We start from the raw sequence: 13,107 nt of genomic DNA on the forward strand, positions 1-13,107 counted from the left end.
ACAAAAAATTGTGTACAACTCAAAGTAGAGTAAAATATATTCATTTTAGACTAAGCACTTGTAGTCATAAATTTATAGTGCATACAAATACAACAGTATGTAGTGACTATATCAGTGATAATTAAAATATGTCAGTGTTTTGAACAAAAACTTTAAATGTACAAGCATTATGTGTAATATATTCAAATATGAGAAAGAAAAACATTTCAATTACCCAGTAATTGTAGTATAAACAAGACAAATGAGTTTAATAAATTACCAAACTAGTCCGGTACATGACCTTATTACCAAACATATTACATAGTTGAAATTATCAAAGACTTAATTCAACTCCTAATTTAAATAACTATATCCTATGTAGTAAAAAAAACTTCCTTATCATCAAGGCATGTTATTACTACACATAAGTCATATACCTTATTGTCTCCCCTAGTCGACCCATTTCAGTCATATCTAGGTCACAACACAACCACATTCTTGCCTTTCACAGGTATTGACTAATACACAATTCATCATTGCGACTTCCGTCTTATTGTTATTCGGAATAAATAGTCTTTAACTTTTACTTTATACATTATTCCCTGTTAATTAATAGTATAGAATAGGTTTAACATAATACAGTTTACATTCTTTAGATATAGTACACAATTTATGTTTACTCAAACACATTATTTGATATTTATATATTACAGTTACAGACTGTATAATATTAATAAACTGTCAATTGATAATTTATCTTAGCATCCTCTATAGCATGAGTAATCGTTCTCGTGCAGTTGACGATGACCTGTATGCCATCTCTCCCTCAAATTGTAGCTTTTAGCTGTGCTACCATAATCATTTCCTAGATTTCGTGTAACTTGTGTTACTTCATTTGTTTTAATATTCTCCTCTGGTTTCTGAACAACGTCAGTAGTTATCTTGCTTTGTGTACGTTCGTTTGGTTCATCAACCAACTCAATATAAATATTATGGCATTGCTTTGGCCTTTCATAATACATCTTGCTTCGGTATCTTTCATTAGAACTTGATACATTATTTCTTAAATTACTGTATCTCTCACATGACTTTCTTTGTACATAATTGTTTCTTCTCTGATTTGCCAACCTATGCCAACATTGATCTTGGTAATGACCTGTTTTCCCGCAGTAAAAACATCTAGATTTTGGCTTCTTATCAACATGGTGACTGTATTCATAGTTTGCTAAATTTCTTTTTCTTTCATTCTGTGCATTAATGACATTAATGACATTCTTATTAACATGTTGACTGTATTCATAGTTTGCTAAATTTCTTTTACTTTCATTCTGTGCATCAATGACATTGTAGTTTCTAGTTACTGTTTCATCTTTCTTAACTTCCTTGTGCTTCTTTATTGATTCTAGTTCACACATAAATTTCTGGGTTAATTTCTCCATTTCTTTGTTAAATTTATTCTTGAGTTCTAGTATATCTTCTTTATAGTTTGACTCCAGATTTCTAAGTAACTCCTCAATAGGTACGTTCTCTTCATTGTGGCTTATTAAGTTCACTGATTCATTAATCATAATTAGTTTATCATGATTCCTGCCATTCTCCGATGGACTTATGAAATCATCACTGCCATTCACTGATGGGCTTATTAAATCATTTTGATTACTATTCTCTGATGGACTTATTTCTTGTTGACTGCCATTCTCTGATGGACTTACGATACAACTTTCAATAATATTCTCGTGTACCTGCGTTTGAGTCAATAAAGAGTCAATCTTAAAACATTCTAATGTATCTGTCACCTTTAAATCATTATTAAGTTCAACCTCTGTTTTATCCTTGGGTTTCAATTCTTCCTGGACTATGTTACTTAGTTCTTCATTCCAAAGGTTGCCAATATTTACTTCTTCAAGTTCTGCTTTAAATTCTGTCTGTTCACTTTCTAATTTTGGTTTATTTGTGTCTGTTATAGCTTTCATTTCTAATAGTTCTTGTTTATATACTAGTTCATGTAGGCCAACTTGTTTTTTCAAAGTTTCAGCCCTTTTATCTGCTCTTTGTTTTCTGTTTCTTTTTTTTCGCTTTCCTTTTAGTTGTACAGTCTCTTCTACTTTATCTCCATCTGACATTTCTTCTTCTTTTTGCATGTCTGTAATAGCTCTTGATCTATTACACTCTATTTCTATCTCATCATCTAATTCACTTATTACTTTTCCATGAGCTACTCGGGGTCGTCCTGTTTCTTCGTCCCATGCTTCTAATGCTTTTTCTATGTCTCTGTCAAATCGAGTGTTTGCCCAGGCTATCTGCTTCTTCATCTTCTTAATGCCTTGCGCCCTCGCTAGTGCTAGATATTCTTCAAAACATAACATTTTGATATATTTTCTATGACATAAAATATAAATTCATTAGTTGACAATAGATAAATGTTAATTAATTTACAATACCCTTTCTTGTATTCTGGCTTTGTTCAGTTGATTAGAGACATCTAGCAATCCAAGAAAAGTTCATAGTACATATATAGTACAAAAATAGTTCACTTTGTTGATTCCAAAAAGTTGAAAAAAATTCAAAATAGTTCTAGTAGCCTGTTACAGAGTAGAAATTTGTCCAGTTTTAGATAAGACATCTTTAGGAACAGTTTAGGAACAGTTACAAAAATAAACTTGATCTGCTAAATCCAAACAGTAGAAAAACTTGAACAGCTAATCCATATAGAAAAAACTTGAACAGCTAAATCCAAACAGTAGAAAAGAAACACTAAGACTTGATCGGCTAAATCCAAACAGAAAAAACACACAGACGATATTTACTCGACATTGGTGAGACAATATCGAAATAAGGTGATAAAAATTATCACGTTGATGACTTGACTTGAACAAAACGTCTGACTTGACTACAGCAACCCTTCTGACTTGAGTGTAGATAGATGACTTTCAAGAACTTGACGTACTTGGTAAACAGTGGAAGACCACAGACTGTAATATCTCCATTTCTGACATATGTAGCACCAATTCTTCAACCACTTGTGACATCATAAGCAACAGTAATACAATGTAGCAACATCACTTTATTGCCTCCACTTCTGACACCATATGTAACAACATGAATTCTTTGTTGTTGTGGGTTAGCTTTCATACAGGAACACGAGCAACAGTGGCAACTTCAAATGACAACTTTATTTACACTATGTACAGATAAATCCGTGGTACATCCATATTTGAAGATCAACTGATATAGGTACAAATAATAATCACAACTCCAAGTCATGGAGACATCTTACATTCACTGCCACAGTCCTCCGGTTCCAGTTCTAGCACACAACACCCCTTCACCTTTTGCTCTCCCTTTTATTCACAACTTTCTCTCCCCTTACGTCAATGAGCGATCTCACCCAAAACACGGAAAAACACATGACGATCGCTCAGACAGTCCTTCCGCTAGCCAGGTACTCTTCATTCATGCAAAACACAATATAATAAAGATACATAATAATACAGTCTGTGACAATATGAATAACTTTTTGTCAAAGAATTATCTGTTTAATCCTGAGAATTGCGATAATTACACAAATACAATATGTTAATGGTTTTAATATACAAAGATACATTTTTAGTCTGATTGATATTTCTTCCGTTATTGTTATTATTTTGGATATTGCCATGCAAAGATGCAAAGGTACGTTATCTATCTCGCAAATCAAGAAGTTAAAATAATGACTATACAAAAGATATAGACACGTGAGTTATTACTTTTTTATTTTTCCTAAACGAGGAACAATTTTTTATAATTTTTATTATGTTAAACCACGTAGATACTTTTGGATTCATATTTGTAAACCCCATTTAAGCTACAACTTCCAAGTAATGTCATGGTTATACAGACTACGCAGCGTAAAATAGACCGACCAATTTATCAATTAACACTTTTAAAATAAAAAAAAAATCTTCCTGCATTAGCGTTCCACCAATAAATAAGACAGTGTTAAGTAACAAACGTTCCCGGGTTAAGAAATTTAAAAAAATTAAAAAAAATAAAAATGTAAAAAATAAAAAAAATAAACAAGCCGACTTTCCACAAAACTTAATGCGATGATCCGTTCATTTTGACAATCCGCGGCCGCCCAACATAAACCAACCCGGCTATTTACACGACAACTGATACTTGATATTTGAACAATTATTTGAGCAATAACAGAAAGTGTTACCAGTTCAGCTATTTTCGGTTAAGCCTCTACCTTTAGATGCTGTTTTTTTTCTTCTGCCCAGTATCCACCCCGAAACAATATTTAAACTCAAAATTATGAAACCTAGACATAGCTTGTTTATTATTTTCATTTTTGTTTTGTTTTTGTTTGTTTTGAATTTGTGTAGCCCACATGTATTATGTTGTTATTTCTATTGGCAAATAGCTGTGAAAAATAATTAAAATAGAAACAAATAAATAAATAATTAAATAAATAAATATATAGATATCTATATATGGTTACACACATATATGCAGACATGTGTATGTATTTGTATATACGTGAATATATATATATATATATATATATATATATATATATATATATATATATATATATATATATATATATATATATACACACAAAAATACACACACATTAATACCAAAGATTAGCTTAGATAAGATGTGTGTGTGGGATATCTTGCACTTTTTCTTCTATAATGCACTCAGTGCTTTTGTCATACTCTTCTATACCACAGTTAATACAAGCTAATCCTTCAGTCTCACACGATTACCTGCCCTACATGTTTTCCCTGATCATAATTAAGCAAAGAAACAACATATGCTTATCTATAAGTCGAACGAGGGTTTGTCTAGGCCCCCCCCCTCCCCCTGCTTAGTGTAAAGACCGCCGTTTAGTGTCTAGATCTATGCTTAGAGTTTAGACGTCCACTTATTTCTAGAACCCCACTTTGTGTCTAGACCCCTACTTAGTATTTAGACCCCCGCTTATTTCTAGAACCCCAATTTGTGTCTACACCCCCGTTTAGTTTCTAGACCCCCTCTAGTGTCTAGACCCCCTTTAGTGTCTAGAGCCCCACTAATATCTACCGTTCCTGTCTAGACCCCCTCTAGTGACTAGACCCCCTCTTGTGTCTAGACCCCCTCTATTGTCTAGAGCCCCTATAATTTCTACTGTTCGAGTCTAGACCCCCTCTAGTGATTAGACCCCCCCCCCCCTCTAGTGTCTAGACCCCTTTAGTGTATAGGGCCCCTCTAATATATACAGTTACAGTCTAGACCCCATATTAGTGTGTAGACTCTTACAGTCTAGACTCCATGCGTCTAGACTCTCCATTCCAGTCTAGACTCAAGGTGTTTGTCTAGACACGTAGCATCTCCCGCACCGCTCCCAAACCCCAAGTTAACGCCCCCCCTGTTAACACACCCTACAGCCCATGTTTAGACACCCTACACTCAAGTTAAGAGGTAAGACACCCTACATCCAATGCTAACACACCTTACACCCCACGTTACGAGCTAAGATACCCTAGATCCCACGTTAACACACCCTACATCCCATGTTAACACACCCTAGATCCCACGTTAACACACCCTACAGCCTACGTTAACACACTCCACATCCCATGTTAACACACCCTACATCCCATGTTAACACTCCCTACATCCCACATTAAAACACCCTACATCCAATGTTAACACACCCTAACCCCGTGTTAAGAGTTAAGACACCTTACATCCAATGTTAACACACCCTACAGCCTACGTTAACACACCCTAAATCCCAGGTTTGAACCACTTATCCTCCAGAGTCTGAACTAAGACGCGCCCTGACACCACTTTGGCACCGCACTGCATGCTTTGACATCTCTATTTGTTTTTCATTCGTTCCGGCTACGCCGTCTTTTGTTCGCAGCTAATTGCCGAAGTTATTGTTGGTCCCTCGTGTCGGTACACGGATGTGCCAGAAACGTCTCTTTATCAGCCGTCAGCGGCTGCATGCGAAGGAATCAGGCACCAGCAGAAAAGCAAACAAAAACAACGCCAAAAAGATGACTGCAAGAAAAACAACACCGACCGTGATAATAGATACAGTTTTAGTACTGTGATCTAATGACTGAGGTAGCATTTGCTTCAAGACTCCGACATCTAATGTTTTAGAGTGGATTTTAAGGGTCGGCGTGATCGAGTCGGTAAAGCTCAAGGTTGCTAAACCGAAAGGTCTCGAGTTCGAACACTCGGGCAGATGAGGCTCGTTAGCTGGGGGCAGCCACTCTTCTAGGAGAGACAACTCTAAAATCAAACAATTGCTGCCTTCTAGTTTGTTCTTGGCTGGACAAAGGCTATGGAAGAAAATCCAAAAAAAAAAAGCAGGCTGAAATCGGAGTCAATGGCCTCAATGGCGCATAACCAGTTGACACGTATCTCTTATTGTGTTGGAGGGTGCTATCTTCCAACACTAAAATTAAGAACGAAGAAGAAGAAGAGTGGATTTTCACTAACTCAATTAAGTTTTACGTGTCGATATTTTATGTGCCGTATCAGTGACTCCAATGACTCCTACTTGGGTTATTGTCCCCAGTTAGGAATCTCATCAGCCTGGAGGTTCGAACTCGGTTCTTTTAGAGATAGTAATCATATGGTCTCTGGTCCCACCACGCTGTTCTATAGACCTCCGACAAAATGCAGTGTTGAGTGCGGTGTCCGGATCAAATTTAACGAGGAAAAGAAACACGAATAACAGTTAAAGTAAATAGCAAGCCTAGTTGTTGTTAAACTCGACCTTTGTGATAATCTGATACAGAGAACATATCAAAACAACAAACTTTTGTTTCAGCTCATTCTTTCTAAAGGTAGATGCGGGAGATCCTGTCATTTAGCACAACGAATCTCCTTTAAGCAAATATTTTTGTTTTGTCATCATGCGCGCGAGTTAAATCACATGCTTGATAACGAATATCGTCATCACGCAGCTCACTACATCCACGGTGAGTACATTAATCCACACATTCCAGTAGTTAAAACAAGAGGGATGGGGGGGGGGGGTGGGAGTAGAAGAGAAGGGGGGAGGTAAAAATGTTGCATTTCGGAAAGATCTTTTTGTTTTTCTATCTTGCGCGTGAGCTAAATCACATGCGTGATAGCGAATATCGTCATCGCGTAGCTTATCGACAGGGAGTACATTAATTCACACATTCAAGTCGGTAAAACGGGGGGGGGGGGGGGGGGGGGGATGAGAGGGGGAGGGGGGAGATGAAGAAGAAAGGGGCGTGTATGGAGGTAAAGACCTCGCATTTTGTAATCGTTCGGGTAAAATTGGGGGGGGGGGGGGGCAGGTAGAAACCTCGCATTTTGTAAAAGTTGGGGTGAAATTGGGAGGGGGGGGGGGAGTCTCGCATTTTGTAAAAGTTGGGTAAAAATGTAAAAATGGGGGGGGGGGGAGGGGGGGTAAAAACTTACATTTTGTAAAAGTTGGGGTGAAATAGGGGTGGGGGGGGGGGGGGGGAACTCACATTTTGTAAAAGTTGGGGTGAAATAAGTAAAATCGACTTTTCGTGTTCATCTACACAGCTGCTCATCGAATTTTCGTTTTTACATCAATGCTTCTTTTTTACGACATGCACCAAAATGCCAAAAAAACAGGACTGAGGTTGACCTTTTCTCGGCAGATAAAAAACAATGGCGTCTCTTTCCTTAAATAGTTTGACCTTTAGTGATTAAAGCATCGAAGTTCGCATCAACGAACAAAAAGCGAACTGTTTTCCCAAGTAAGTTTTTGTTACTAAAAGGATCATTTAAATAATGAAAGAAAATACACAGGGAAAAGTCGGGTGAAAAAGGTACGTTCGTTACCCGGAGGATTGGTAAAAATCTGGTACAATCAATGGCGTAATGCAAATATACGTGGGGGACGCTAAGTCTAGAAGCAAAGGTTACGTTAGTTGGTCGATGACGGAGATTAAGATTCAACTTGAAGTGAAGTTTGAAGTGTTAGCTAAACTATAACCTTTGTTGTGTTAGGGGACTAAAGGTGAACTTTTTTTGGTAGAGGATGACCTTTTTGTTGAAGGTGCTGGCTGCAGGTCTATATTTAATGGTCCTGGTTATAGGTCTTTTGTTATTGGCACTGGCTGTAGGTCTATTGTGCTGATTATTGGTCTAAATTTGATGGTGCTGGCTTTTGGTCTAAATTTGATGAAGCTGGTTATTGGTCTAAATTTAATGAAGCTGGTTATTGGTCTAAATTTAATGAAGCTGGTTATTGGTCTAAATTTGATGGTGCTGGTTGTTGGTCTAAATTTGATGGTGCTGGTTGTTGGTCTTTTGTTGATGAAGCTGGTTATTTGTATTATTTTGATGGTGCTGATTATTGGTCTAAATTTGATGGTGCTGGCTTTTGGTCTAAATTTGATGAAGCTGGTTATTGGTCTAAATTTAATGAAGCTGGTTATTGGTCTAAATTTGATGGTGCTGGTTATTGGTTTTAATTTGATGGTGCTGGTTGTTGGTCTAAATTTAAGGTGTTTGTACTGTGTTCGATGTGGTTCTGGCTGCTGGTTTATAGCTGATGGTGCTGGCAGATGGTCTTTTGTTGAAAGTGATTGCTGTAGGTCTATGATGATGGTGATGGCTGTTGATTGATTGCTGATTGGACTGGCTTAGTCTTTTGTTGATATTAGTTACTGTTGGTCTATTTTTTTTCAATCGGGTTGATGATCTTCTGTACTGGCTCTAGGTCTTTCGTTGATTGTCTTGCTGTTGGTCTATTTGTAAACGGAAATGTCTGTTAACCTGGATGACGATTTTTCGTAGATGGTACTGACTGATGATCTTTTGATAACTGTACTGGCTCTAGGTCTTCCGTTGATGTCTTGCTGTTGGTCTATTTGTAAACGGAAATGTCTGTTAACCTGGATGACGATTTTTCGTAGATGGTACTGACTGATGATCTTTTGATAACTGTACTGGCTCTAGGTCTTCCGTTGATGTCTTGCTGTTGGTCTATTTGTAAACGGAAATGTCTGTTAACCTGGATGACGATTTTTCGTAGATGGTACTGACTGATGATCTTTTGATAACTGTACTGGCTCTAGGTCTTCCGTTGATGTCTTGCTGTTGGTCTATTTGTAAACGGAAATGTCTGTTAACCTGGATGACCATTTCTTGTAGATGGTCCTGGGCGATGATCTTTCTGTTGGTGTTTACTCGCAGATGACCTTTGACCTTTACCTGAGAACACAGCTGGTTCTGACCTTTCACACTGACCTGCGGTCAATGATGATAAGGATCGTACCCCTGACTCGGGATGTTCAGTTTTGTAGCTTACTTAAAGGCACTGTAAGACTTGAACTTAAATATAACACTAGGTAATGTAAGGCAAGGCCAAGTAGTAGAGCGCTTGATAGACTACGGTTAGTGGCCCGAATCAAAGGGAAGTCCCTGAGCTCACTCAGGCCCAATCGGTACCTCGCCTTGCGTTTAAATTTTGCATAACATTACATTCGTTCCAATGTTGCTTTGGCTTTGAGTCACAACGATATCTTGAATAATATATTAAGGTGGTTTCTTCAGTATGAACATCACTTCGTACTATATATATATATATATATATATATATATATATATATATATATATATATATATATATATATATATATATATATATATATAATAGTCTAGATAAGCATGTTAAATACAAAGCAACAGGGGCCATAACTTCTGAACCGATCGAGCTATTACCATGGTCTTATCACCACACCAGTGATTCTTTCCCTCATACAAGGTTCCATATTAATAATTATGTTCTTTGATAGACTGATGTATTTAACTTCACACTTGTAACATATTAAATGAACATACACCACAGTGCATTGTAAACTTTGAAATCATTAGCTTTGCCCGTTCGTGCCTAAGATACATTCATGGGTCAGATGTTAATGTTAAAATTGAAAGTTAAATAACTTTAATTAAGGTGGGATGGCGTGGCTTAGCGGTAGAGCGCTAGACGGATTACTCCGAAAGTCTCGAGTTCGAATCTTAATTTAATTTAGTAGAAAGTCCCTGAGTCCACCCAGCTCTGATGGGTACCTAACTAATTGCAAATTAAAATTATCTAAGAGTTATTGAAATGTAGGGTTTTTTTTTAAAAATATGTTAATAAACAATGAAGATCACTATGAGTAGACTACGTTGTTGTAATCATGGGAGACAACTATTCATATTTCTTCTGCAGGGATTTAAAAAAAAAGTTTTCATTTTTCAGCAGGAAATTAAGCTAAATGTAAAAATAAATCTTTATGAAATAAATATTATTTTGTCAGAATTAATGCAATTGTCATAAGGTTTAATTTGTAAATATTTTAAAGATTATATATTTAGATTTTCTGACCACTTTATTTTCACAAGAAAACCCGTTTTTAAACAACTAAACTCTATTGATCTATCATTGGAGCTAGATTCACTAACAGGAATTTTTATATATATTTTTTTGATTAATGAAATTGTAATTGGACGTTTGTATTAGATCTATGTATAAGTAAACCATCTTAAAATTAAAAGAATGAAAGTAGGCTACAAGTAAGAAAGAAGTATTACTATTGTAAATCTACATCAGTCCTCACAAGCCAATGATGAAAACTGTAATACTAAAGCGAACATGCAAGGCAAACTGACGCTATCAAATACATGTCTGAGGCAAAAAAAAAAAAGAAAAAAAAAGTAAACGTTTTGTATTACAAATAAGTTAACCATCTTAAATGAATGAAAATACATGTCAGAAAGAAGTATTACTATTGTAAATCTGTATCAGTCCTCAAAAGCCGATGACGAAAACTGTAATACTAAACGAAGATGGCAAGGTAAACTGACGTTATACATTACATGTCGGAGGTAATAAAAAATGGCTAAAATAAAAGTAAGAGTGAACACATTTTGAACCCACTGATGACCCCACTATCCCTTCATTTGTAGAGGTCACAGAAACAGGTGAACTCTACTTCACTTGTCCCATGGACCGTCAAAATCGAAAAGGGAACTTTACTTTTACTTTAATCGAGAGGCCCGGATCATTAAGAATACAATCTAATATCTGATGCAGGCTTAAAAAGTATCAAAACAAACGATCAAGATTTAACGGAGTATGCACTATAAACGGGACTCTGTTTTTGTCGCTTGCCCATTTCCTATAGACACATTTTCCTAAGTTCACCTCGGGCGCCCGGGCGATATTTCAATCAAGCAATTTACGAGTTATCTGCCCCCAAGTTGAATGGGAAGAGATAGGAGCTTGTTATCATAACATGTCGAAATAAAAACAAGGGGAGAGCATAATGTAGTCCGAAATTTGAAAAGTGTGGGGGAAGGGGAGAGAATAGGAGATAAGACAAGGGAGGTAAGGAGGGGAAAAATAATTACTGGCAGTTTAATTAGAAATAATTTAATCATATTAACTGCGCTTAACGTAGCTGGTGCCATTTAGCACTGAACATTAAGATAAGCACCAATTTTATCAACTCTCTGATTTCGCGGAGGAGGGGAGGTGGTTGTAGGGGGTGGGGGTGGGGGGGGGGCATGTAGATAACCTGTAGGCTATAGGGTCTGTTTTAATTGGCAGTTTTCGATCCTAACCCTATACCATGTCCTGTACCAATCAATTTGAGAGTATAGTTAACAAGCGACTGGTCTGAAATTTCTGTCTTAGCGCTGTTTTTAAACGGAGTGTTGTTAGTTCAGCTGGTAGGCCCGACTGGTTTTTATTTTTTAAATCTTCGCATTTGGATGAAGGTAATATTCGCCATCACACAGGTAATTTGTTTTTCTACACAGTAAACCGCTGCCTCGATATAGTATCCTGTTTTTTTTTGTATTTTGTAACTAACGTTATCTGTCTATTGGTCAAGGTTCAGATAAAGGTAAAAGATTTACAGCTGGTAGTGGTTTTAATTTTTTAAATCTTCGCATTTGGATGAAGGTAATTTTCCCCATTACACAGGTCATTTGTTTTTCTACACGTAATCGCTGCGTCAATAAAGTATCGTGGTTTTTGTGTTTTGTAACAAACGGTATGTCTATTGGTCAGGGTTCAGATAAGGGTTACAAAATTTGAGATCAGATATAATGTCAGGCTAGGGTCAGGGTTAATGCTATGGGTTGGCTTAGAGTTCTTGTTAGCAGTGGCGTAGACAGGGGGTGTTAAGAGGAGAGGGGGGTTAGAAAACCTTCACCGGAACCCCCAATATGAAAGTAGCCTCATGTTGTTACAAGTGGTCTCTTGTGACAACACGCTGTTAATTTTTCGAAAAAAAAATGTCTGACGTAAACAATAATTTTACGCTCTTGAAATCGGTATCTAACACACACACACACACACACACATACACACACATATGCATATTTACACACACACGCACATACATACACACACACGCACACACACGCACACACAAAACACGCATGCATAAAGCACACACAAGCACGCGGTATATATATATATATATATATATATATATATATATATATATATATATATATATATATATATATATATATACATATATATATATATATATATATATATATATATATATATATATATATATATATATATATATATATATAATGTGTGTATTTATGTGCAAAACGATGCTGTTTAGCAGATCTTGTTACTCATATGGTTGTATTAAGGATGAACTAAATTGTAAGCACAAACAAGCACAACATTTGAACAACATGAAGTTATTTTTAAACAGTGCCATTTTTTATCAGATAATATAGCCACATTTAGAAATCGATCTAAGATAAAAATAAATTATTATTAAAGATATAACCCCATTTATTTTTACTTATTATATAAGCACAACAAATTACCTGTCTAAAATTAGTCCTAAAATGAGTATAAATTCTAATCTTGTCTTCCCTGCTAACATAGACTCTAGCCTACTTTTAGCTAACATTAGCACATACATCAAGATATATTTTAAACATAACATGCCAAGGGTGACGTTCAATGTGTATTACAATAACATCAGCAAACGCTAAGTGTTATTGATGTATTAGATAATTATAATAGAGGGTGATGTAAACAAAACGTTGATCAAGAGTAGCGTCCCTTTTGTTGATACCTATAGTTACACTATAGGGCCGGTA

The sequence above is a fragment of the Physella acuta genome, unplaced genomic scaffold (genome assembly GCF_028476545.2).
Source record: "Physella acuta isolate Inbredline_101_S28 unplaced genomic scaffold, ASM2847654v3 ptg002150l, whole genome shotgun sequence".
Taxonomy (NCBI): Eukaryota; Metazoa; Mollusca; class Gastropoda; family Physidae; genus Physella; species Physella acuta.